This window comes from Oreochromis niloticus, linkage group LG5 (genome assembly GCF_001858045.2).
Source record: "Oreochromis niloticus isolate F11D_XX linkage group LG5, O_niloticus_UMD_NMBU, whole genome shotgun sequence".
Taxonomy (NCBI): domain Eukaryota; kingdom Metazoa; phylum Chordata; class Actinopteri; order Cichliformes; family Cichlidae; genus Oreochromis; species Oreochromis niloticus.
Genome location: NC_031970.2, coordinates 7,943,828 through 7,966,941, shown reverse-complemented (window position 1 = coordinate 7,966,941; position 23,114 = coordinate 7,943,828). Strand labels below are relative to the sequence as shown.

The 23,114-nt window shown below is 38.9% G+C and overlaps 1 protein-coding gene and 1 long non-coding RNA gene across 2 annotated transcripts in view; one reads left to right on the top strand and one right to left on the bottom strand.

Moving 5' to 3' along the window:
• Window positions 1–23,114, bottom strand: part of asic1b (acid-sensing (proton-gated) ion channel 1b) — a 170,064-nt gene that overhangs the window by 90,973 nt on the left and 55,977 nt on the right. The gene's annotated exons all lie outside the window — the stretch shown is intronic.
• Window positions 639–1,126, top strand: LOC102077896 (uncharacterized). The gene is made up of 2 exons (XR_267329.4): window positions 639–899; window positions 981–1,126. It is a non-coding gene; the product is annotated as an uncharacterized LOC102077896 (long non-coding RNA).

Sequence of the window (23,114 nt, the reverse complement as noted above, 5' to 3'; positions counted from 1 at the left end):
CTACTTCAACTTGTTCTTCCAGGTGAACACTAAGGCATTCCCTAGGCCAATAGAGGGATATAATCTTTCCATCTTGCCCTGGGTCTGCTGGAGGCCCTCCTCTTTTTATGAGGCCTGAAACACCTTACCTAGGAGGCATCCAAGAAGCTGGGGACCGACCTCAGCTGGTTCCTTTAATGTGGAGGAGCCATACCCAGAATGACCAAGCTCATCACCCTATCTCTGAGAGAGATCATCAGCCCCCAATGGAGAAAGCTCATTTCCACCACCTGTATCCAGGTATCCATACTCGCATTCTTTCTGCTACTACAAACAGCTTGTGGCCATAAATAGATAGCTTCCCTTTTACACTCAGATCTCCCTTGACTACAACGAACTGATGGAGCATCCACATTACTGCTGACACTACAGCAATCTCTCAGGTGATCTTCTTCTCCACTCTCCCCTCACTTGTGAACAAGAGCACAAGATATTCAAACTGCTTCACTTGGGGCAGCAACTCGTTTTTGATGCAAAGTGGGCAATCCACCCTTTTCCAAAACCATAGTATTACACATTTAGGTACTTTCATTCCCACCACTTTACACTGGTCTAAAAATCACCCCACTGCAAACTAAAGGTGATCATCTGATACTGTCAGGTCCGACGGTGCCCCGACCGGCGACCTGTGTGTATGTGTGTGTTTGTTCTCTCGCTCTGTTTTTGTCTCCGGCTCCGCTGCAGTTGTTACGCGGTTGCGTAGCAACGGGAGATCTCCGACCCGGAAGTGCTGCCACTCTGAGCTGTCCCACCTGCGACTGATTCCTCGCCAGCTGCTGCCAATCTTCCACCATCGTTGGCAGAGCTATTTAATGGTGTGGCTGAGTGACAGACAGCGCTGGAGTATTCCACCAAGCCTGGTAGCGATTCGAACTCAGCGAGTGTAAGACAAGTGTTTGATAGCGGAGGGGGGCTAATCGCGTCTGTTTGCCTTTTTCCAGGAAACGAGCGAGACGGAGAGACGAGAGGAGAGACGTCACTATTCACGAGAGTTGTGTGGACACACGAGGGGAGCACTGAAGGGACTTTGCACTGTGGATAACTGTGGATTGGCTTCACTGTAAATAAAGACACTGTTCAACTTTAACGAGAGGTCCGCGTCTGGGTTCTCTTACTCACCACCCCGTAACAGATAAAGCCAAAAGAATCACATCATCTGCAAAAAGCAGAAAAGGGTCCTGGAGTCAACAAAGCACAGATTCTCCATTTGGATGTGCCTAGAAATTCTGTCCATAAAAGTCACGAACAGAAACTATGACAAATGACAGACCTGGTGGAATCCAACACCGACTGGGAATGGATCAAGATTAATCTCTGAAATAGAGACCAAGGCAGACCAAAGAGACCCCACAGTAGCAACGTGATCCATGAGTGAAGGAAGCAGTCAAATGCCTTCTCCAGGAGGATGGAGAAAGCATTTTAGTTTCCTTTCCACCGCACTCAGGCGTTACCAAGGCAGCTGTGAAGTGTGAAGCTGGAGCACACCTGGTCTCCATTGTTAAAAAGGGGAATTACTACCCAAATTTGCCAGTCAAGAGCCACTGTGTCTGATTTCCATGCAATCCAGTGGATTGAGAAACTTGGGGTGAATCTAATCCACCCAGGGGCCTGACCACTGAAGACCTTGTTAATAACCTCGATGCCTCAGTCACAGTGATAGGCGAGGCATCCATATTCTTCTCCTGGCACTGCTTCCTTTATGGAAGACATGACAGTGGGATTGAGGAGTTCCTCAAAATGACCCTTCCACTGCCTGGCTATGTCCTCAGTTGTAGACAGCAGCTGTTTAAAAGAAAGATAGTGAAGGAAAAGTAAATGGATCTGGTATGTGAACATTTAATGCCTAAGCAGCACTTTGTTATGGCACATGACTTAGCTTGATAACACTTTGCCTTGAAGAAGTGTTTTCGAATGCAATAACATGACTCAACAGCTGACTTAAAGATTATATATCATTACCGAAGCTACAGAGGAGCTATTAATGCCCCTCTACAGCTGGCCTTTACAAACAAATAAAAATCATCCATCCCCATCAAAAGAGTCTTTTTATAAGGTCTTTCTATGCTTGGCTATGAAATTTGTGTCACTTACACACTGTGAAGGCAAATGTGAATAGTTCCACTCAAAACCACAATATCATTTAGTAACATAAATATTACAGGGGCCAAGGCTGTTTGTTAGTATGAAATGTTTTGATGAAATACTTTATACTATAACAGAGAATTGAAGGTTAATTGAAACATGCCGGTCCCCATTCCAAAATGACTTTGCCGTAGGGTTTTTAAGCCAAAGAAAAGGAAACTAATGTAAGAGCATAGAACAATATTCTTCCCACATAAACACTTGCTGAATGAACAAATGTGCTTTTAAAACAAACAACCCCCCCCCCCACACACACACAGATTCACTACACAAATCTACCTTTGCCTCCTAAATGCAAAAAAACCCACCTAGAGAGAAGATGTTCAACAGATCTGCATGCAAGCTAGTTGGCCTCTAAATGAACAAAGCAAGGACATTTTATGATGCAAACTCAACTGCATGTAAAGTGAAACTACTGATCATACTGTCCTCTGGGTGATTTTTTATTTTTATGCTTTATAAAAGTTACTCAGACTTTTTCCATTTTATATTCTGTGCTGATGAATATCTGGCATGCCAGCTGTGATGCTGTGCAGTCCGAGCAGTTCAATAGTCTCATATTCCTAATATCTTTGGTCAAAAGATTTGTGATAAACTTAGTTTAATAGTATATTATAATATTTTATGCCGCCGCCTGTTGCATAGTGATAATTAAATGATCTTGAATTTTGAATCTTGGAAGTATTTGATATCTTGTTGGTACAAACTGTAGTCTTGAGGCTGCTGATCTGATCTTTGCTGCAGAACAGTCCGTACTGTCTCCATGTTCCTGCCATCTGTGGAGCCACACTTTTTTATGATATTATTAAACTGCATATATCCTGTAATATAGGACAGGGGTAAGAAATATAAGCCCTATAAGGGCTTTTAAAAAATAACCTCATTTTCTGCAAAAATAATCTACAACATGAAAGCAGGTATATATTGTATCATCCATCTGACTTAAAAATTGTAGAGCTGACTTTAAATACTTACTGTTTCCTATATAACAACATTCCATTCCACCAGAGGTAAAAAGAACATTACCTATATGTATATATATATATATATATATATATATATGGTCTATATTGCATAAAACTGGAGAAAAGTAATCATCTGTTTAGTATTTTTAATAAATAGTTATGGCTGTATTGATTTAAAAACACAAGATAGTCCATACAAGAGATAGTTTATCAGTTTAGAAATGATATAGTAAATGGTTTGTAATTATACTGAGAAATTCTGAAGTCAAGAATACGAAAAGTGTTAAAAAATATTCAGCACTTCATAGTCTGTTTCATTAAGATTGTAAGGGGTTCTTAAGCTGAAGTGTACATACTGTACAAAGGAAAGATAATAATAATTTACAGCTACTGTATAATTTTGAGTAAAAGGCCTGTTTTGTACCTGTGTTCCTTTTTCCTAATGTAATTTTTAAGTAATTTTCGTATAAAAGTTCATTTTTAAAAAGTGGATAAAAGTGAAAGCACACATGCAATTCTGGTACTGGCAAAACAAAAATTGGAAGAACTTTTATTTCATTGTTAAAAATCTTCTCAATTTTTACTCTCTATTTTGTGGTAATTCATTTAGACTCGGTTTCATTGTAAAGTATTTTTATTTATTTTTTTATGCTCTGTACAGGTTCACCTGTTCATTTATCTGCTTCTTTCCTCCCAGCAAGATAAGAGTTGTGCCAGAGGCTGTGGGTACACCACCATCTGCCACAAACAGGTTGGCAGGACTAAGGGCATTTTTTTGTGTGTGTGTATGTGTGGGTCACTGTTGGCGTGTAAGGCAACCTCTGCTGTGAGTAATAATAAGGAAAAAAAAAAAAAACGAACTTCTTCAGTAACTTGTTTGTAGTTATGAACTGTATGTGCCTTCCCTTCCTGCTGCTGTCAGAGATGGAATGATGCAACATGCAGAGAAACTGTTCTGTATAAAGCATGCGTCAGAGCGTGTTTGTGTATGTGACCACTGGTAACACTTGTCTTTTTGACATACATGTTTTTACATTGTCACAACATGGATTCCTAGGTTTTAGGATACAGGTTGGTGTTAGGTCCTGTAGGGTTAAGGTAAGTGTTCAGGAAACGAGTCTTAGTCAATGTATTGAATGTCCTCTGAAGTGATGGAAACACGACTGAGTGTAAAAAGAGGGAAAGGGGGAGGAAAAGAAGCAGGGAGTGTACTGCTGTGACTGATGCGAGAGGCAGCGGCGCATCGGTTTCTCTGCACAGAGTAAACAATAATGAGAGAACAGCTAATGAAGGCTTGTGTTGGTGTGTGTGTTTCTAATAGTAGCATAAACTACATGTGCCAATGCATGACAGCATGTGCAAACTGCATCAGAATCTGCATGAGTATCAGGGGGATGGTAGATCCAGAGGAAGCACCAGAATCATCTTTCTTCACCATCTGTCCCTCTCTATTCATCTCCTTACTTTCTTCTGGCAACATTATCTGTCTTCCAAAGCCGGAACTGTATCCACGAGTCACCTTTTCAACCACTTTCAATCATGCTAGGTACTATGGGCAACATAAAAAATATCTTCAATACGCAAAATATACAATTTTATGTGTGTTTTTTATAATCTTATAAGTATCAGATTGTTTTGGCTCATAGCATTACATGTTATACTTCTTCATTTCTCCTCATTGAGTTTAAAAATTGTCAACAATGATCTCAATTAAAGAAACAGGGCTATTTAGCACAGGCCTGCACTGGGGACTCGATGCAGTATTTGCAGAAGTGCACAGCAGGCGGGAGTGGTCAGCCTAAAAATAAGCTGTGTTGACAACTCTCAAAGTCTTCATCACAAAATGTTCTCACCATATTCCACTGACACTGATGAACACAGCTGAGCCCATTAATGTCACAACTTTCTCACTGAGCAATCAAATTAAAGATGGGGCCTGTTTTCTTATCAGCATTGTCAACAGTGATGAAGATGAAATGATCCTAGCTGTAAATGACAGCCCAGATATTTATGAATTAACTTTGAATAAGTTAGGCTTTGTAACCTAGCAACTACATAGTAAATCAATTTTTTCTAATTATATATGGGAAAACACACACACACACACACACGTTTTTAATATCTTAGTGAGGACATCTAACTGACACAATGCTTTCCTTAGCCACTTATCCTACCCTAACCACAATTTGAGCCTCAAAATTAAGTGACTGTTGGTCCCCACAAGTATAGCAACATGCCAATTTAGTGTCCTCACAAAGATGTCTAAACATGTACACACACACACACACACACACACACACACACACACACACACAGACACACAAAATATACTGGAACTTTACTGTATGGGTGTGGATGGTCAGATCCAGTGTGGTGCGAATGTGAGTTGTCACACACACTGAGGGAGTGGGGCTGGAGTAGAGCACAGAAATTGCAGCAAAACTCCAGCAGGACTGAGTGGGAGTGGGAATAATAAAATACTCCTGCACAGAGTTCTGCTATGTTATTAAACAAAGGGGGGAAAGGTGAAGAAAAAATATAAGCTGCATGTTATCGCCACTGTTAGAGATATAAATGTCCATGGTTTTGCAGAACCTCACAATCATAACTCCAAAACTGTTGCCACTGATGTACCTGTTGTTTAGTAACATTCACAAAAGGAGCATGACAGAACATTGAGGCGAAGAGCTGTCGAACATGTTCAAATATGAAGACAAACACAGAAGGAGGATTATATAATTGTTAAAATGGAGAAGCACATCGGTCACTGTAACTAGCTACTAGCACATATCAACCATTTTCTAATCATGCTGGAAAATAGTTTTGGAAATCTCCTGTTTAAAGATATGCTCATCTTATATATGTTGCCTGTGCAAATTAGGCATGTGGAGTTGTGGTCAGTGTCTGGTTAATTGATAACAAATCAGTGAAAGATGTAATATTTAATATCATGGCTCCAAAACAAAGAAACAAATGTAACTGGGATTCTGGGTTTGGAAAATTGTTTAACTCCTAATTACTTATTTTTAGTTGACACCCTCCATTTTGTTAAACTTTGAACGGACTATTAGGATAACTGGAGAGGTTAAAAGAAAGAAATACACTGCAGACTTGCTGATATTTATGAAGCACACAGATATGTTGATGAATGACACGTCCTTTTGCCTTATCGATAAATTAATTGTCCGTCTTTATCTCTACTAAAACAAACTAGAGGACAATCACCTGACAATTTTAACTCTATTTAACTCTGAGTGTAATTAAAAAACATTTTACATTTAAAATTACAGATAAAAAATATTTTTTTTGTTGGTTCAAAAACCCAACTGTCTGGAGTAACATTACCATGACAACAAGTCTGAGGTCACCGGAAAGCTTGTCAATTCACGAGGGAAGAGAAATGGAGGAACAATACAATATACGCACTATACTTTATTTCATGATTTGCCCATGAAGGTTACATCTGAATTACTGAAAAAAATAGTTTTAGTCATAAGGTGTCCAAACTTCCCTTTTCTGAAAAAAAATTGACACCCACGATAGTTTAACATCTTGTCTCAGTGAATCAGGCTGCAGGAGTTGACAACCACTGCAGCTTACTGGTTGCCCAACTGTCTAACTGACAAGAGGCCTGACTGAGTGTCTGTTTAAATGTCCTGATTTACTTGATGGCTATATGGGTTTATAATAGTTGGCTTTCCAAAATGGCCCTCTCTGGTGGTTGGCTGTACCGCCTGGCTGCATAGCTTTACAGATGAAATCAAAGTAAGAAAAAAAGCCCCACTAAGCTGAGCTGATCTGTGACCAAGTGACAAAATGTGATTTCTGCTGATAAGAGTCTGTATGTGTCTGTGTAAGATAAAGCTGCGCATGTTTTCCTTGTTGTTAATGCTTTGCTCCCCTATCAATGCTGTTTCCCAACATAGAACGAAGGGAAAATATCTTGCTAACAAGATGCCTGTAAACACTAGGAAAAAAAGCTAAATTCTGGTGCAATCTAGATTAATGGATGGACTGAAGAATAAGGAAATGTGTATCCTGCTCCAGCTAAATGGCATCCGTGGCTCTCACTAGACTGAATAAGATTTAGAAATAAACTGTGTTGAGGATGTGGTATGAAGTGGGAGCTCTGCAACAGCACTATGCTCTGCTCTCCTCCCTTATCACTCAGATAGTCATTGCTACTCCAAACATGTCTCAGCCCCCTCCTCCAAAACCGTTGCCTGCATTGGCTTTTTCACGGTAAATGTCGTTTTGAAGACCCTTGCCAGTATCTTCTATAAATAACCACCTGATCAACACAGCTGCCACTCATTCATTCGAGGACATTTGTATGTGAGGGGAGCCAAATGCCCCTCTGCCACAGCTATTTGGCATTATTCATGATGGCATTTCAATTAAAATAAGTGCAATGAGTGAAGGTGGATGAGGGAATGAGTGGTATAACATGAATGGAGAGACTAATAAATGCAGTCATAAATCCCACTCGATGGCATTAAGTGATAGTGAGGCTTATGGAGAGGGGGGCTTCAAAGATTTTGGAGCGTTTTCAGGCGAACCACGCAAAACAAAACTGAGCAGCACTTCTGTAATGTATTTACTGACGTGCACACACGAACAACCACGTGTCTAACGATATGATCCATTCTCTTCTAGGGCTGTTTTTCATTCTACAGAATCTTCAGAAACAAGTAGGCCAATCAGCTGACATGAAAGCAGCTGACAGCTTTGCTGAGTCTGGACTTTCTCCAACATGAGCTTACAAAGAGCTTCTTACACTTTGTGAAGTGGTTTCTTCTACTTGATAGGAAGATTTGTTTTGTGAAACTGCATGTTTGCTTTAGATGTGACATGAATTTTTAACTGCATCCATCACTGAAAGCAAAAAACAAAATAATACAAATAGACATATCACTGTAAGCATAACAGGGACATAAACACAAAGGCAAGAGGACAGCTTGGATTGTTCTAGGACTGCAAAGTATCTTTAAATGTTCTTTTACTTTACAGATGAAAGTTTTCTACATCAATAGAGTGATGAGATGTAGGGAAATTAGCTTGAATGTCGAGAAATAATTATTTCTGTTAATGATCAGTAACTTTCCAGTACAAAAAGGAGTAACATTTGGATGAAATTATTCATAGACTGAATTGCAAAAACCAGAAAATAAAGGCACCGGGATACAAAGCATTTATTCCAGCGTAGAAGGGTTTTGTTTTCCAGACATTTTCTTTGCATTCAGAAAATGCAACCTGTCTTTGCCAAGAACATTTTGCCCTATGCCACATTTTTTCTTCCACTGAATGTAGCTTAGTTATTTTGCACTTTTACAATATGAGGTGCTTTGTGCAAATAGTCATTGTAATGTGACTGGCAGGTATAGTTTTACCATGGTCACTGTTTACAATGCAAATCACATGCTAAATCAAAGATGAATTTACATCAATATTTAGCTTCTGACTTCTCTCTTTTCTGTTTATTTAACATCAGTCTCATAATATCCATCATGTCAATGCCATAAGATGACAAAAGCCTGAGGAGATGGTATTGCTGCTCAAACTTGAGTTACAGCTTTCCCAGTTTTCTCGTACAGCTTTGAAAAGTTTCACTCACAGGTTACAGAACGACGGTCACAATCTGAGTCTTCGTTGATGCCTATGAATCCCTAACACTTAATAAAAAGTGCTTCAAAAGACTTGGTACTGTCCTCACTGACTGTGTGTATGCATACAGATGGCGATGTATAGTTCAAATAGAACAATTTGATGTTATATATATTAACACTATTTGACTTCCATGTTGACTGCAAATTGTACCAAATGATTGGAATGTCAATCACCAGTTACAATTTTCTAACTTTTCTAAGCTTCACAATCGATTTGTCTCCATGGTTATTAGTGGAAGTCAGTGACTCGCAACAGTCCCTTGGGTTTCCTAGAGACTACAGCTTTGCTGTGCCAAGGTTGTAGTCTTATCAAAGTACTACCTTTCACTGAGGTCAGAGTTTAAGAGATACAACAAAACATTTGTCGCCACCTTTTCCACTTCAGTAATATATGCAGTCAGTGGCCTGAAACAACCTTGTTGTCAAAGCACACGAGTAATCGCTGACATCGTTCTTGTAGACATTTAAGTAAGCAGTATCTGCCTTGTTTACTTAAAAGCTCTTAGCCGCACAAGGTGTGCTGATAGGTTGTTGATGTTCCTGAGGTTATGGCACACAGTTTAAGGGGATGTTTGTAAGTTTAAAAAGGTCACAAACACAGACAGGAAAAATAAATTCAATATGCCTGTAACAGCAGACAATGTCACTCTCAACAGAGTGTGAAAACAGGTACACACACACACACACACACACACACATATTTATATACTAAGATAAAATTCAACTTGTGCTCTATTGAAGCAAAATCTACATGATGTGCTAATGGGAAATAATTATAGAAGGATTATTAATTAGAAGGAAAAAAACCCCTGTATTTATATAAACACTCACTGGCCACTTTGTTAGGTACACCTGTTCAAATACTCTGTAGGACAAGTCCTGAGCAGCAGCTGAATGCCTTTAGTCAAGTAAGCGGGGTCAAGATGAACTGCTGAAATTCAAATCGAGCATCAGAATGAAGAAGAAATGCAATTTAAGTGACTCTGAAACTGTCATGGTCGTTGGTGCCAGACAGGCTGGTCTGCATTTTGCAGAATCTGCTGAATAAATTCCCTGCACAACCATCTCTAAAGTTTACAGGGAATGATCCAAAAAGAGAAAATATTCAGTAAGAGCCAGTTCTCTGGGTGAAAATGCCTTGTTGATGTCAGAGGTTAGAGGAGAATGGCTAGACTGGTTCGAGCTGACAGGAAGCCAAGAATAACTCAAATACACGCTTCTTATCACCAAATGCAGTATAACATTTATGAATGCACAACATGTTGAACCTTGAAGCAGATGGGCTACACCAGCAGAAAGCTACTCCTATCAGCTAAAAGCAGGAAACTGAGGGTATGGTTTGCATGGACTCACCAAATCTAGACAACATAAGATTTAAAAAATGTTCCCTGGTGTGATGAAACTTGATTTCTGTTGCAATATTTGGATGGTACAACCAGAATGTGTACACAACATGAAAAGCATCTGTTTTGTATCAGTGGTTTAGGCTGCTGGTGTGGGGGATAGTTTCTTGACCCACTTTAAGCACCTCAAAACCAAGATCATCATGTAACCATCACAGCCTACCTGAGGCTGTAGTGTATATATAGCTCATATCTCTCGGCTTATGTAGAATTTTGGATGTATTATTTTTGGTTCAGTGATGCCCAGACATTTACTAGAAGCTAAGTAAGTGACCTGCCACCGTTTAAATACCAGATAGGGGGCGTGTCTATAAAGGGTCTGATGAATGGTCTCAGCAGGATAGATCTACCCAGTCTCTGCACCTGTTCATTGCAATGGCCAATAGCAATGTATGAAGAAACAGAACCATGCAACACTATAAGCAAGGAATCTCTTATCTATTTCTTGGTTCCTACTTCTACAAGCAAATATTTGTCTTCAAATCTTCTGATCTTCCTGCTTTGTCAAAATTTTACATAATATAAACTGTAACTTTATCTCTTTCTACATTAAAGTTCCACATGCCTGCCTAAGAGTTTGCTCTGGTAACAGACTGCTGGTATTTTGTCAGTTATTTGCCTCAAGAAAAGAACCACATAGTGGTAAATAAGAAAACACTGGCAACAGGTAAACGTCTTTCACAGTAACTTACAACTTAAAGCTTATCATAGCCTTGAAACAGTACAAGATGTATATCGAATTTGAGTTAAGAGGGTTCCAACTCTTAGCTTTTGTAGGAGTCATAAACAGTGCAGGGCCAACATCGTTCGGAGAAGAGCTGATTGGTTAAAATAGTAAACAGTAAACTGCAGTGTCTATGAGGTGAAATTTCTTCTGCAGCCAAAAACTGTATTAGTATTGTTTTCTGCTTCCACATGATCTCTGCATAATTCAAAATATTTTATCACATCTAAAATTCAAGGTTACCTGAAGGCAGGTTGGTATATAAAACATGTCATATAGCTTTATACTGTTTTCACAAGTAAGAAAACCATAAACAACCTCTATTCATTTTTTGCAAGACTGCATAACTCTAAGAGTATCAGGAGACAGCAAATGTCTAAAAAGCACTTGAAATTAGGAGTTATCTATTGCAGCTCCTAAAACATTAAAGTCCTTTTCTCAAAAAGAGAATCCTCTCAGGAAGAGGATGTCTTACAGCGGTGTCCTGTGACTGCTTGCGCTTTTTTCAAGGTTTTTTTTTTCTTACTTTTCTTCAACACATGCAACACCAGTCGTGCATTTAATTGTTTGTGAAACTCCTGATAATTAACATTGAGCACAGACCTCAGGGTTACCTAACAAGCCAGTTAAAATCGGGTGAAACGTACCTCAGAGGCACAAGCCTTGATTAAAATGCTACATCTGTATTCAGCACAATGGTTTCATTCATTGTAATGGAACAATGTAATCTGGAGTGAGAGAAGTGAAAGACAAACACTATGGATATACACAAATTTATCTGCCAAGAAAAATCTATGAAGCACCGCCAGAAGGGATGTTGCTCCTAAAAAACTCTTCCTCCCTCGAGTCCCCTCCTCCGAGATAATGAGGCGTCTAGCAAAGACTGCCTCCAAACGTAGCATTCTGGGAAATACGCCTACGCGAAAGGGGCTCATAGGTCAATTCACTTACAGAGCTGAACCACCCTGAGCAGATCCAGCAGAGGTGAGAGGGAGACATGGATGCATGTCTTTAAATGACTGCCTGCAGGGGATGTGGGACCAAAAACAAGCCAAGCTGAGATACAAGTGAAACACGTGGAGAACAGATGGGCAGGGGGAACTTAAGCTGCATAATACTTCAAGTGTGTATCAGTGCACACACACACACAGACACGCATACAAAACCAGAGAGCTCACAATACCATTACTAGCCACCCATACAAATGGTGAAAACCTTAAAGCTCATCTCTTTTAACTTTTGAGAACCAGCAGTAGAGATTATCAGCAAGCAGGAATCCAGCAAAATTAGTCTATCAAAGCTTCCTTTAAAGCCATGATTCTCAGTTAGTTTGCCAACTTTATGGCTCCCTAATTGTCCTCTCATCCCTCCTAAGAATCCACTTTCTTTTAATTCCACACCTTGCTTCATTGCTCATCTGTTTCGCAACTTTCCTCTGCACTACCTGATCCTCTTCAGCCTCTTGTGCTATTCCACTCCCATCTCTCCTATTAAGTTCTCCACAGAGGGCAGATCATTCATTACTTTGGCAGGAAACAATCTACCGAGGGTCTCATATAATGAATCTATCAGAGCGTTACTTACACACACATGCACAACGTGCAAACACACATGGATGCCAGAAAATCAGCTGGAATCAGCTCATCAGAATCACACTTCTCTTGACTGAAACAACCCCAGTTCAGTTTGTACACCATGTGTCTTCCAATTAAAACATCAGACCATTTCACTATTACAAAGGCAGAACACAGGCTGATAACGGGCCTCATGAAGTCTCTCATAAAACTCTGGGAAAAGTAATTGCCCCCTCTTCCACCCCTTCCCTCTTGCTCAATATTTACAACACCATTAATGTATGACAGCACTTTTTCTCCTGAAATGTCAGTTTGTGCTTGGTTGATACAGAGTTTCATAGTATTCAAAATGACACAAGACATAGTAGGCCCTTAATCAAATGTTACAGAAAAGCAATTCTCTCCAAGGTGACCTGGTTTGCTTTGCACCAAGTCACAGTAATGAGCATTTTGAAGCCATAGCAGAGACAGGTAACAATCGTTCCTCTCTGTATCCATCATCAACACTGCATTTGCCATAGTCTGACAGTCAGCATATTGGAGAGAAGAAATGAAACAAAGGGGAAGAAGAAAGAACTCACGAGAGTGAAAAAGAAACAAAGAGCATGGTAAATAATATCCACAAATACCTAATTATAGTATACAAAAACGCAAACATAAAAACTCATTTCACATTCTGCAATTTTCCGTTTTTCCATTTATTTGCGGTTGACAGGAAAGACGCCACCACTCTCATTCTGAAATGAGCCTGAGGTTGTTTACTGAGTAAACACAGACAGAGTGAATTCCCTGTCATAAAGAATAATAGTCATTAGTTAACAAAGAAATAACCTAATCACACTGAGCTGCATTCAAGCCCGTTTTGATAAATGCAACACCAGGGCTAAACTGCCGCAGTGACGCCAATGCAATAATCATCGAGAAGCTCTTACCCAGACAGCAGATGAACATGACCTGGAATCTTTGAGATCCATTTGTCTTTCCTGCCGCTCTCTTGCTCACTGCTGATTCCTTATTGAATAAATGTTAAGTCAACCTAGGCACAGATGACACATTGCAGTCTACAAAACAGGCCCTTAATTGAAACCTATTTATCACTTAGGATAGCTACGTTGTGGAGGATGAGAAGAAGAGTAGGAAGCCACAAAATTGAAGCAAAAGCAGAACTGAATGAAACATGAGTGGTTGTTATAATAACAGCTTTCACTGCTCTGATTACAAGCGTGAGGTTTAATAATCATAATTTTTTCTTTAATGAAAATGAATTGTGGTATAAATTACACATTCATTCACAATTAGTTTATTTTCTGTTATTTCTTTTGAAAGTTAGACACCTCGAACTAGGGCTGGGCGATATGACTCAAAATTCATATCTCGATATTTTTTAGCTGGATGGCAATATAAGATATATATCTCGAGATTTTTTTAAAGCCATAAAGTAAGAACAAAAAGAGAGTTCTTAGTCAAAGCTGTGTCCCAGATGTCACACAGGCACTTTTATTAACATACAGCATAGATGTACATGAAAAAATTACTCAAAAATAAATTATGAGCATTTATTAAATAATAATGCTCCATAAATAAAAGAAAACAATGTTGTTTTTGTGCATAACAAAGAGCTCACAATTGTGCAGTCAAAATGTAAACTAAAAGACGCTGAGCATAATAACAAAGACAGATTTCACAGCTGCTCTGTTCCCAACTTCTACTGCGTGACTGACAGCCTGGAGTTTGAAATCCGCTTCATAACCATGTCTCTGAACAGGTGCCATTTATGGTCCTTATACACGCACAGTACGTTGAAGCACAGTACGTATTACTCCGCGAGGCTCCTCGGTAGTCGTAATGCTCCGACAATCCATCAAGCGGTGCAGCTCCGTAGCTTACCAAAGTCGCACTAAAACATTTTTTGGCGTATTGCTGAGCGCCGTGTATCACATAAATTCGGTTCGCGGTCATCAAGCACAACCAGAATTCATACATAAGGCGCGCAGTCAACTTTTGAGAGAATGAAAGAATTTTAGGCCGTGCAGCCCCTCTGGGCTTCATGGCGTTAGCATGGTTAGCTCGTTAAGACGTTGACGCTGTCCAGCCCCACGCACGGGGCGATGCGCAGTAACTCGTTAACGGAGATTTGCCGTGTCCATCTTGTCGCTGCCTGCAGGTGAAGCAATGGGGGAGGAGGGGGAGTTGTGTTCAGTGAAGGAGAGAGGCGAGGCCGAGTAACGTTGCGTAGAGACAAAAGTGGATGAAAGAGAGGCAAACTTGCGGCTCCACAAGTATAGTTACAACGTAACATAGACTATATCGATATAAACGATATTGTCACATCTTATATCTCGTATAAAAATATATCGATATTTTTAAAAATCTCGATATATCGCCCAGCTCTACCTCGAACGTTACAGTTTTGACAAGCGATTGCAGGTGTACTGAAAGATGTGACTGATATGTACGAGGGAACAAGTTACATTAATGTGAGGGAACATGTTACGGGTTACATGACTGTTTGTATGTACAATATGTGTGTGGGCCTGCAGGTGAGCTGTTATGTGTCTTTATGTGAGCATTTATGTATTCTCCTAAAGTATGCCTTGTGACATGGACCTGGAGTGTAATTAATCAGACGAGCCAGGTAGCACATCAATCACTGCTGTCTGTGACATGGCCATAAAATGCAGCACACACACACACACACACACACACACACACACACTGGGCAGTACTTCCCAGTAGGTTTCTAAGAACAGACCAAGCAGCCCAAGCATGAGTGCCTGCCTGTCCACCCATCATCTGTAGTACACATCAGTGTTTCAGGACTTACACTGCATAGTGAAAAATACAAGCTCCAAGCCTTGCTCTCTAAATGGTTTGAAAAAAACCCCCAAAACATAGATTTTTCAACTTTCCAGTGACGTTGTTAATTTACAACGTTAAGCTTGGGTGAATAAAGATATATGCAGCATGTTTGTTCAGTTCATCGTGCCTTACTGGCCTGGTGGATCCGATAAATATTTCAAAACAAAAAAACGGATCTACAGGGAGGCAACTTCCCCCTACTGTAGAGCCTCGGCCCCCCAGCTGTCCCTGTAACTTTAATGTCCTTAAAATACTTGTAAAAACGAATTGCTTGTTTGTCCAAAAGGATCTCATAGCCTTTGTTTTCTTAGAAGAGGTAATGATACAATAAATAAATGTAAAGTGTTTTTGTGGATATTTTGTTGGATTTACATATAGGCAATTTTCACATACTTCACGGAAGAGGTATGTGCCTTCCATGTAAAATTTTCTAGATCCACCACTGCTAAGCTCTCTTCTTTGAAATTTTTGTAGCGTTTGTGTGTGTGCAGGGCTGTCAGAACACAGCTGTGTTAATGTGAAGCATTGGGTTTTCTGTTAGCATTAGGCACATAGACCTGACAGATGAGACAATGAAAAGCTGTTACTATGCACCAGAGGCGTGAAGTAATGAAGTACAAATACTTTGTTACTGTACTAAAGTAGAATCTTCGGGTATCTGTACTTTACTGTAGTTTTTTTTCTGACAACTTTTTACTTTTACTCCCTAAATATTTAAACAAATATCTGTACTTTCTACTCCTTACATTTTCAAAACAGGCTCGTTACTTTTGGTCTAAGGCATGTGAGGAAAGTTATAATTTCACATCACTGTGAGCCTTCAAATATCAAACCGATTTAAGCCTTAACAGTAACACATGAAAGGCAATCTTATTCGTTTATTAATCACCAGGGGATGTCAAATAAAAAGGGATCAAAGAGGCTCAGTTGTGTGCCATAGTCAGAGGTTATAGTGGGTTGTGCTTTCTGTTTTTTTCTGGCACAACACCAGAACGACTGGAGGTGTCCGTAAGTTGTGGTCACGGTACTTCAGCACAAATAAGGAGCGAACATAAAGGGAGTGACGTTTTTTAAGTGGTAGGTAATTCCAAATGCAATGTTTCCATCAGCTCAACAAACATCAGCAACAAACGTGCAAGTCCTCATGTTTTTAAACAATTACTTACAAAATTTTGTTGTACATGCTCAATGACAGTAAAAGGCTATTCAAAATCAGACACAGGGTCTGTACATGTGACATGTTTTTTCATATTGTGAAACATGCTGTAAAACAAATTGAGGTAGACAGTGTTATTTGCATGAGAAATACTCTGCAGGTTAGTTTGCTGTACTGTGATGGCCTAAAGTAAAGGACTGTGTGAGTGGTGAACACTGGAAGTTTAGTATAAAGTTAGTAAATACAGAATGTTGTCAAGTAAGAGAACGGAAATTAGCCAGGACATCTCATGAAACATCTGCTCACATCTGGTTGTAGTCAGGTGTATAAATCCACAAAGAGCAGCACGTCAGCTCATCACAGCCTGTACATTCAGAAAATCTACTGGAGCTCTCAGTAGAAATTATTGTGAGTTGTGCTTCTTCCCTCACCTGCTGTAAACCACTTTAACATCTTTTGTACTAATTATAGTACAAATGGAGGATCTAGAGGCAAAGTCGCCCTATAGAATGTAGGCAACATTGTATACATTTCTTTTCATGTTCTACATAACTGATTCAAGCTCAATACATTTATTAAAATTAAAGTTTAGAATGAAACAAAATGTTTATTTGCATCTACTGCAAATAAACATTATATTATTTTATTATTCCATTAATACACCATAAGGTTCAAAAATAGCTCCAAAGAGCTACTTTTTATTTTCATACTTTTAGTACATTTCAGAGCCGGTATGTTTTCACTTTTACTTGAGTAAAGAATTTGAATCAGTACTTCAACCGTTGCTGGGGTATTTTTCAACACTAGTAAATGTATTTCCACTTAAGTACAGAATTTCTACTTTTGCCAACTCTGCTATGCACAAATACTGTGCACAATAAAGTTTAAAATTATAAGATATAACAAAATATGTGCAAGCCCAGTTGTTTGTCATTTAAAATACAGCTTAGACTGATAAACTGAAACATCATGGCCTTTTAACTGTATTCTAAAAGTAGTGTATTACACAATCTACAGAATCAACCATCACTGTAGCAAAAGTTTTCCTCTGGCTGAAGGCAGGAAGGCTTGTGCTTTTACACAAAAGCAGAGGTGGCCAAAGTAAACAAAATTACTTTTTTACTACTTGATACAAGTAGAATTACATATACTTGTGTTAAAATCACTCAGGTAAATACAAATTCTTCTTTACTTAAATAAAAGTTAAAAAAAAAAAAGGTTCTGAAAAAAGGATCTGAAATTCAAAGTAGGAAACAAAAAAAGTAGCTCTTTGACAGACAATACTGTCAATTTACCAGACTATGGTAAACTAACCTGTTCACTAAACTGCATTTTATTTGACACAAAGTTAATATATCTCTGTATATTTTGCATCATGTTTGACAATAGGAAGAAAAAAACTCTAACTTCTGGCTAAAAAAAGAATGACATTATGTGTAAACTTTTAGTTTATTAAATGTCTGAGCAATCCTTACCTTTAAATATAACCGCTCCTCTTCCTCTCCTGTCCGATCTTTCTTACATCTCTCTCCATCTCTGAGTGAAATTATCTCCCATTCTTTCTGTCCCTGGGAACTACAGCAGACACACTGTGTGACAAGCTGCACACAATGCAACTGATAGAAAGGATGCATTTGAAATGACCTGACAGTGTTACTCCCTTTATGCTAATTTTAAGATTTTGTTTTTTCACACAATAGTACAATTTGTAATTGTTTGCCACAAAAAGTCATTTGGTAACTAGGACATGAAATGAGAGCCATTAACATGAAATGGAAACAACTTGCCAGTAAACCTGTGGTCAATTTAGATGAGACTAACAATCTTAGGTATAAGAAGATGGAACATATATTGTGATAATCACATCACTCTAACAATTTTAACCATTAACTACTAACACTGTGGTCACTGCCATATATGTCCACATATTTAGAAGATTTAGAAGAAAACACTGAATCAAATGACTATCTCCAAATTCTCTTGTTAGTAATTTTGCAGCTGTCCAGGTATAAAAACTCACACCTTTATCTTTTTATTGTATGGATTTTGTGCCGAGGTAATAACCAGTATACGTCCATCCAACTTCAATCTGTGGTCTTATCAGCCAGAATAACGGGTGTGCGGGGCCTTTAATGTCCAAATTTGCCGGCCTTCTTAGTGAGTCAATAAAGACCCTCCTTGGAGGTTTGCTCAGGCAGAGCCACTGGCATCCTGACATATTACTCCACCACTAACAGAGTCTCAGGAAAAGATTGGTGTTTCACAATAACCCAGTACTGGACTGTTGACAGACTTACTACAAGGTAACAGGAAACTGTTTTTATATTGGTTTTATATTTCTTGTAGGCTCTTACCTTTCCATCTCATAGAAAATATCTAAGCATCAGGGTGTAAGTAAATAAAATTTAAGACTTTTGGTACCATTTTAACTGTCTTAACTATTACTATTACAGCAATAACTATTTAACTGAAGACCAAACTTTTAAAAGCAATACACATTAAGAGTAAAAACTTTGATGTTAATTTAACAGTGAAGTAACAAATGTTGTTGTTACTGTTCAAACAATATTCACTGTCCCACGTTTACGCACATTTAACAGACAGGACATTTGCCTTCATAAGCATTTCAGGACACCTGTTACCATTAACCATGTTTATGTATATAAGAACTGCCTTAAATGGTTAGTATAACTGTACAGCGCAGCCTTAATGATCCTTTCACATTGTGAAGAGGGAGTAAAAATAGCTACATTGTGTTGAAAACTGTCACTGATCTCACTTCTATCTAATAGAAGATTTAATGCTTTTTAAAGGTCCCCCATTAGTAACTCCGCATTTTAATACTTTTTAAGGACACACATTGTAGGAAGGTTGAAGTGTGGTGAGAAAAATGTAGCTACTCAGTACTGGTTACTATTATGTGCTTGTATTTTGCTGTTACTTAAAAAAAAATAGAGAGGAGGAGAATCCAGTCATGTCACATCACATCACGTCAATCCAAATCAATCCAAATCCTGTGTGAGCAAACCTTTTATGTGTGAAGCTTTAAAGGAAATACATTTATTTAGTAAATGCAGAGTCCTCAAGCCAAGCATTTATGTATTTGTCTGCTGTATGAAGGGTGACTAATCCTCTTTTAGTCTTTGGAGAGGGCAAAGCTTTAATGATGGGTTTCACAATTTGCTTCTCTTCACAAGTACACAAAGGGCCTAGGCTGCTGGTCCATCTATGAACGGTGGAAAGCAGGGGTCAGGACCACTCCTGAATCCGTTGAAAGCTGACCATTGTCTGCTTAGGAGGTTAATGCCAGGTAGCTGTTGAGTAGGCTATGAAAACAGATCTTTGGCTGTTTGGGACACAACTGGAATTATATCCTTTTTCCCCAGTAGAGCCAGTGCAGAAGTCAGTGGCGTTATCTTTCTGATTGGTCAGCTATTGAAAACACAACAAATAACTTGGATGGTAGTAACAATACATTGATTTAGTTTTTAGACCCACATCTAGCTAATAAGTGTTATACAGTTTTAGCTCAAACCATTTTTTACTTGACAAAAAGAAGGATGGACCAAATTGGAGCCCAAAAGCATGATGTGAAGATTCCTTACATAATACAAGACCTAATTATAACTATTGTAGAAAATAGCCATGGTAGCGTCTAAGGATAAAATGTAAGATTTATACTAACTCATATAGCAGCTTATCAGTGATAAAAGTTGCTATACTATAATGATGTGGAATTTGGAGCAGTAAAAAGGATGAATCACAAACATCAGTATAAAACAGCATTTGCAGTGCTTGAGAAGAGATTACAGTGGATTATTGCAACAGATGTAACTATAAACACCTTTGGTTTCTTATAGATGTTGTAGCTGAACATGATCAGTGTGTTCAGCATCTGGTGTTCATATATCAAGTACCCACCAAACAGACACACATACATGCACACAAACACACACAGGCAAGCTACTTGGAGAGACAGTGAAAGACACCAACAAGCTCAGATAAACAAACGTCAGAACACAAACATGACAGAGGACAAATGAGATGCACTGCATCGATACTTGAACACACACCTCCCGCACACACAGAGAGGAGATGTCCTTCACGTAGGACCTCAGCAGGTGGAACGCCCCCTGATGTCTAGCAGCCATTCCCTCTGCAGTATCCTGTCTGGTCCCAGCACATCTGATTACCTCTGTCTGCCCCCATGTCCATCCCTATGTTCTTGGCTGATTTCTTTCAACCCCTCTGAATCTTTCCTTCTCTTTCTCTCCCTGTCTGCTTTCTCGGCCTGTAGCTAAATCTGTCTTTGCACCTGTCTGCTTGCTTCCCTCCAAGTCTTCTGTGCACAGTCAACGTTTCTTCCAAAAAAGATCCCACTGTTTAGCTATATGCAACAACTGGTACGATCCACTCCCGCTTGGGATTAAGCTGATAAATTTAAATTGCATGGTATGGTATAGATAGACATAATTGGAAAGATTAACTAGCGTGGCCCTCATTGCCATGCATGGCTAAAGATTCCATAGGACAACAGATTGTGTTTGTGTGTCACCCTTGCTCTCCATCTGTCTGCTTCAGTCCTGCTCCTTCTGCACATCTTTTCTCGTCTTCGTCATTTCTTTCCCAGCACACCTTACTTTACTTCCTGACTTTCTGATCAGACAGTCTATGTTCCAGTCTCCCTGGCTAGATGACTGTCATTTCCTTCCGCCATATCTGTCTTTCTCACACACTGTTAATAAGGCCATTAGTTGTCCAACATGTTGGCTGTCTCATCATCAGACTCAACAGCTCATGTAGTAGGAGACACAAAGTGAGGTGATATCCATGTCCTTTAAACACAGACACACACAGACACATACAGTCACATATAATGTGCTAAAAATATTGATACACCGGTTTTCTAGCTTAAGTGGTGTCTATATATACAGGAACATTATTTATTGATGGAAAATTATAGTCTTTCTTATGACTCCTTACAAAATCATCTAGTGATTAATATAACAGCTAAGCTATTTCCTTGAGCAACTGACATGTTATACCAATTTTAGCATTAGTTGTTGTAACTTAGAACTCAGTCGGGCTGCTAAGTTTGTTTAAAGATGTTTGTTAGAATAACATAAACTGCTTAAGGGCCTATTATCTCATGAATGGGGAGAACAAAATGACGTCACAGTTGCTGGCATGACCCGCTCCTTGGTGTGTGTTCATCTGTTCGTGCACTTCTCAGTTTTTGCGACCTGCATGTGTGGTGCAGGTGGTGTGCATGATGCAGCTGAGTTGAAGACAAGTTTGCAGTCGTGTCAGTTTTTTCCTGGCATTTCAATGTCTGTGCAAAGATTCTCAAAGATTCAAAGACAGTACAGGAGATGTTGCAACAGCTTGAAAAGATGAGACATTCTGGACAAAAATGATTCCAGTTCTGACTTCTTCTACATCTATGCCAGCTCTTATGTGAAGGCTTTCTCTGAGTGGAAACATCTGATAGAAGCTATTTCTCAGAAGAATTCTGCAGCAGGTATGGTCTACCCTTATCGCCAGTACAAATGACAATCGGGTGGTGATTTCACAGTTGGCTCACAGCAATACAAATGTAGCAACCCTAAAGTCACTTTTATGTCAACCTTGCCTGCAACTTGCTTGACTAATTGATTAATTAAGCTACAGTATAATCTGAAGATTAAAAGTAAGGAAAAATACAAATAATAGTCTGAACTATATTTGGACAGCAATGAAGGTTTAGTGTGAGGAAGTAAAAGAATAAGGAATAAAAAAAAATGTTCTAAAAGTGATTTATGTTTATGTTTTGTGTAAACTTGAATTAAACACAACGAAATCAAACAAAAAGCAACAACAAAAAAAGAAACCCAAAACTGCTGCCAACCCTGCTTTTCATCTTTACAGAAAATTGCAGCATCTTTATTTTTCTCCCCAAAAAATGTGAAACACATATTTACAATTATTTGGTTTACATTTTTTTACTCATTACATAATCTACTATTATTTTTATTAATACCGTCATTAATGCTAATTGCAGGAGTAAAGAAGAAGAACAAATCAACAATAAAAATCATTTTTAAGCAAAGTCTTTAGAGTTCATTCTGGTTTCGATCTGTTAAACACTTCACTTAAGAGCTAATTTATACAGAAATACATGGTGTAGTGGGCCATACTGAGTATTGATTTTTACACCAACTTCAGTTCATATTACTCAATATTACATGCAGGTCTGGCTTTCAGGCTGAAATAGCAAACATTCAAAAAGATGGGCGGTATGTTGACCTTCTTCCAAAGTTTCTGGCTCTCTCTTCTTTTGCTTAATGTTGCTTTCCCCTTATTTGTCAAGTGTCACTTTCTTCGCAGTGCTGTCTCATTGTCTTTTCTCTCTTATCCTTATGTCTTTTCTTCCATCTTCCCTTTGTCATTTCATTCCATCACAATCTCCTTCCCTGTCCACCTAATCTCATCTCCTCACTAGCTCCCATCTTGCTTTCTCTCTCTCTCTCTCCCTCTCTGCTGTCTTTCAACTCAGTTATTCCAGGACAGTGAATGAGAGATGGGGGTCAGCCTGTTGATGCTGGTG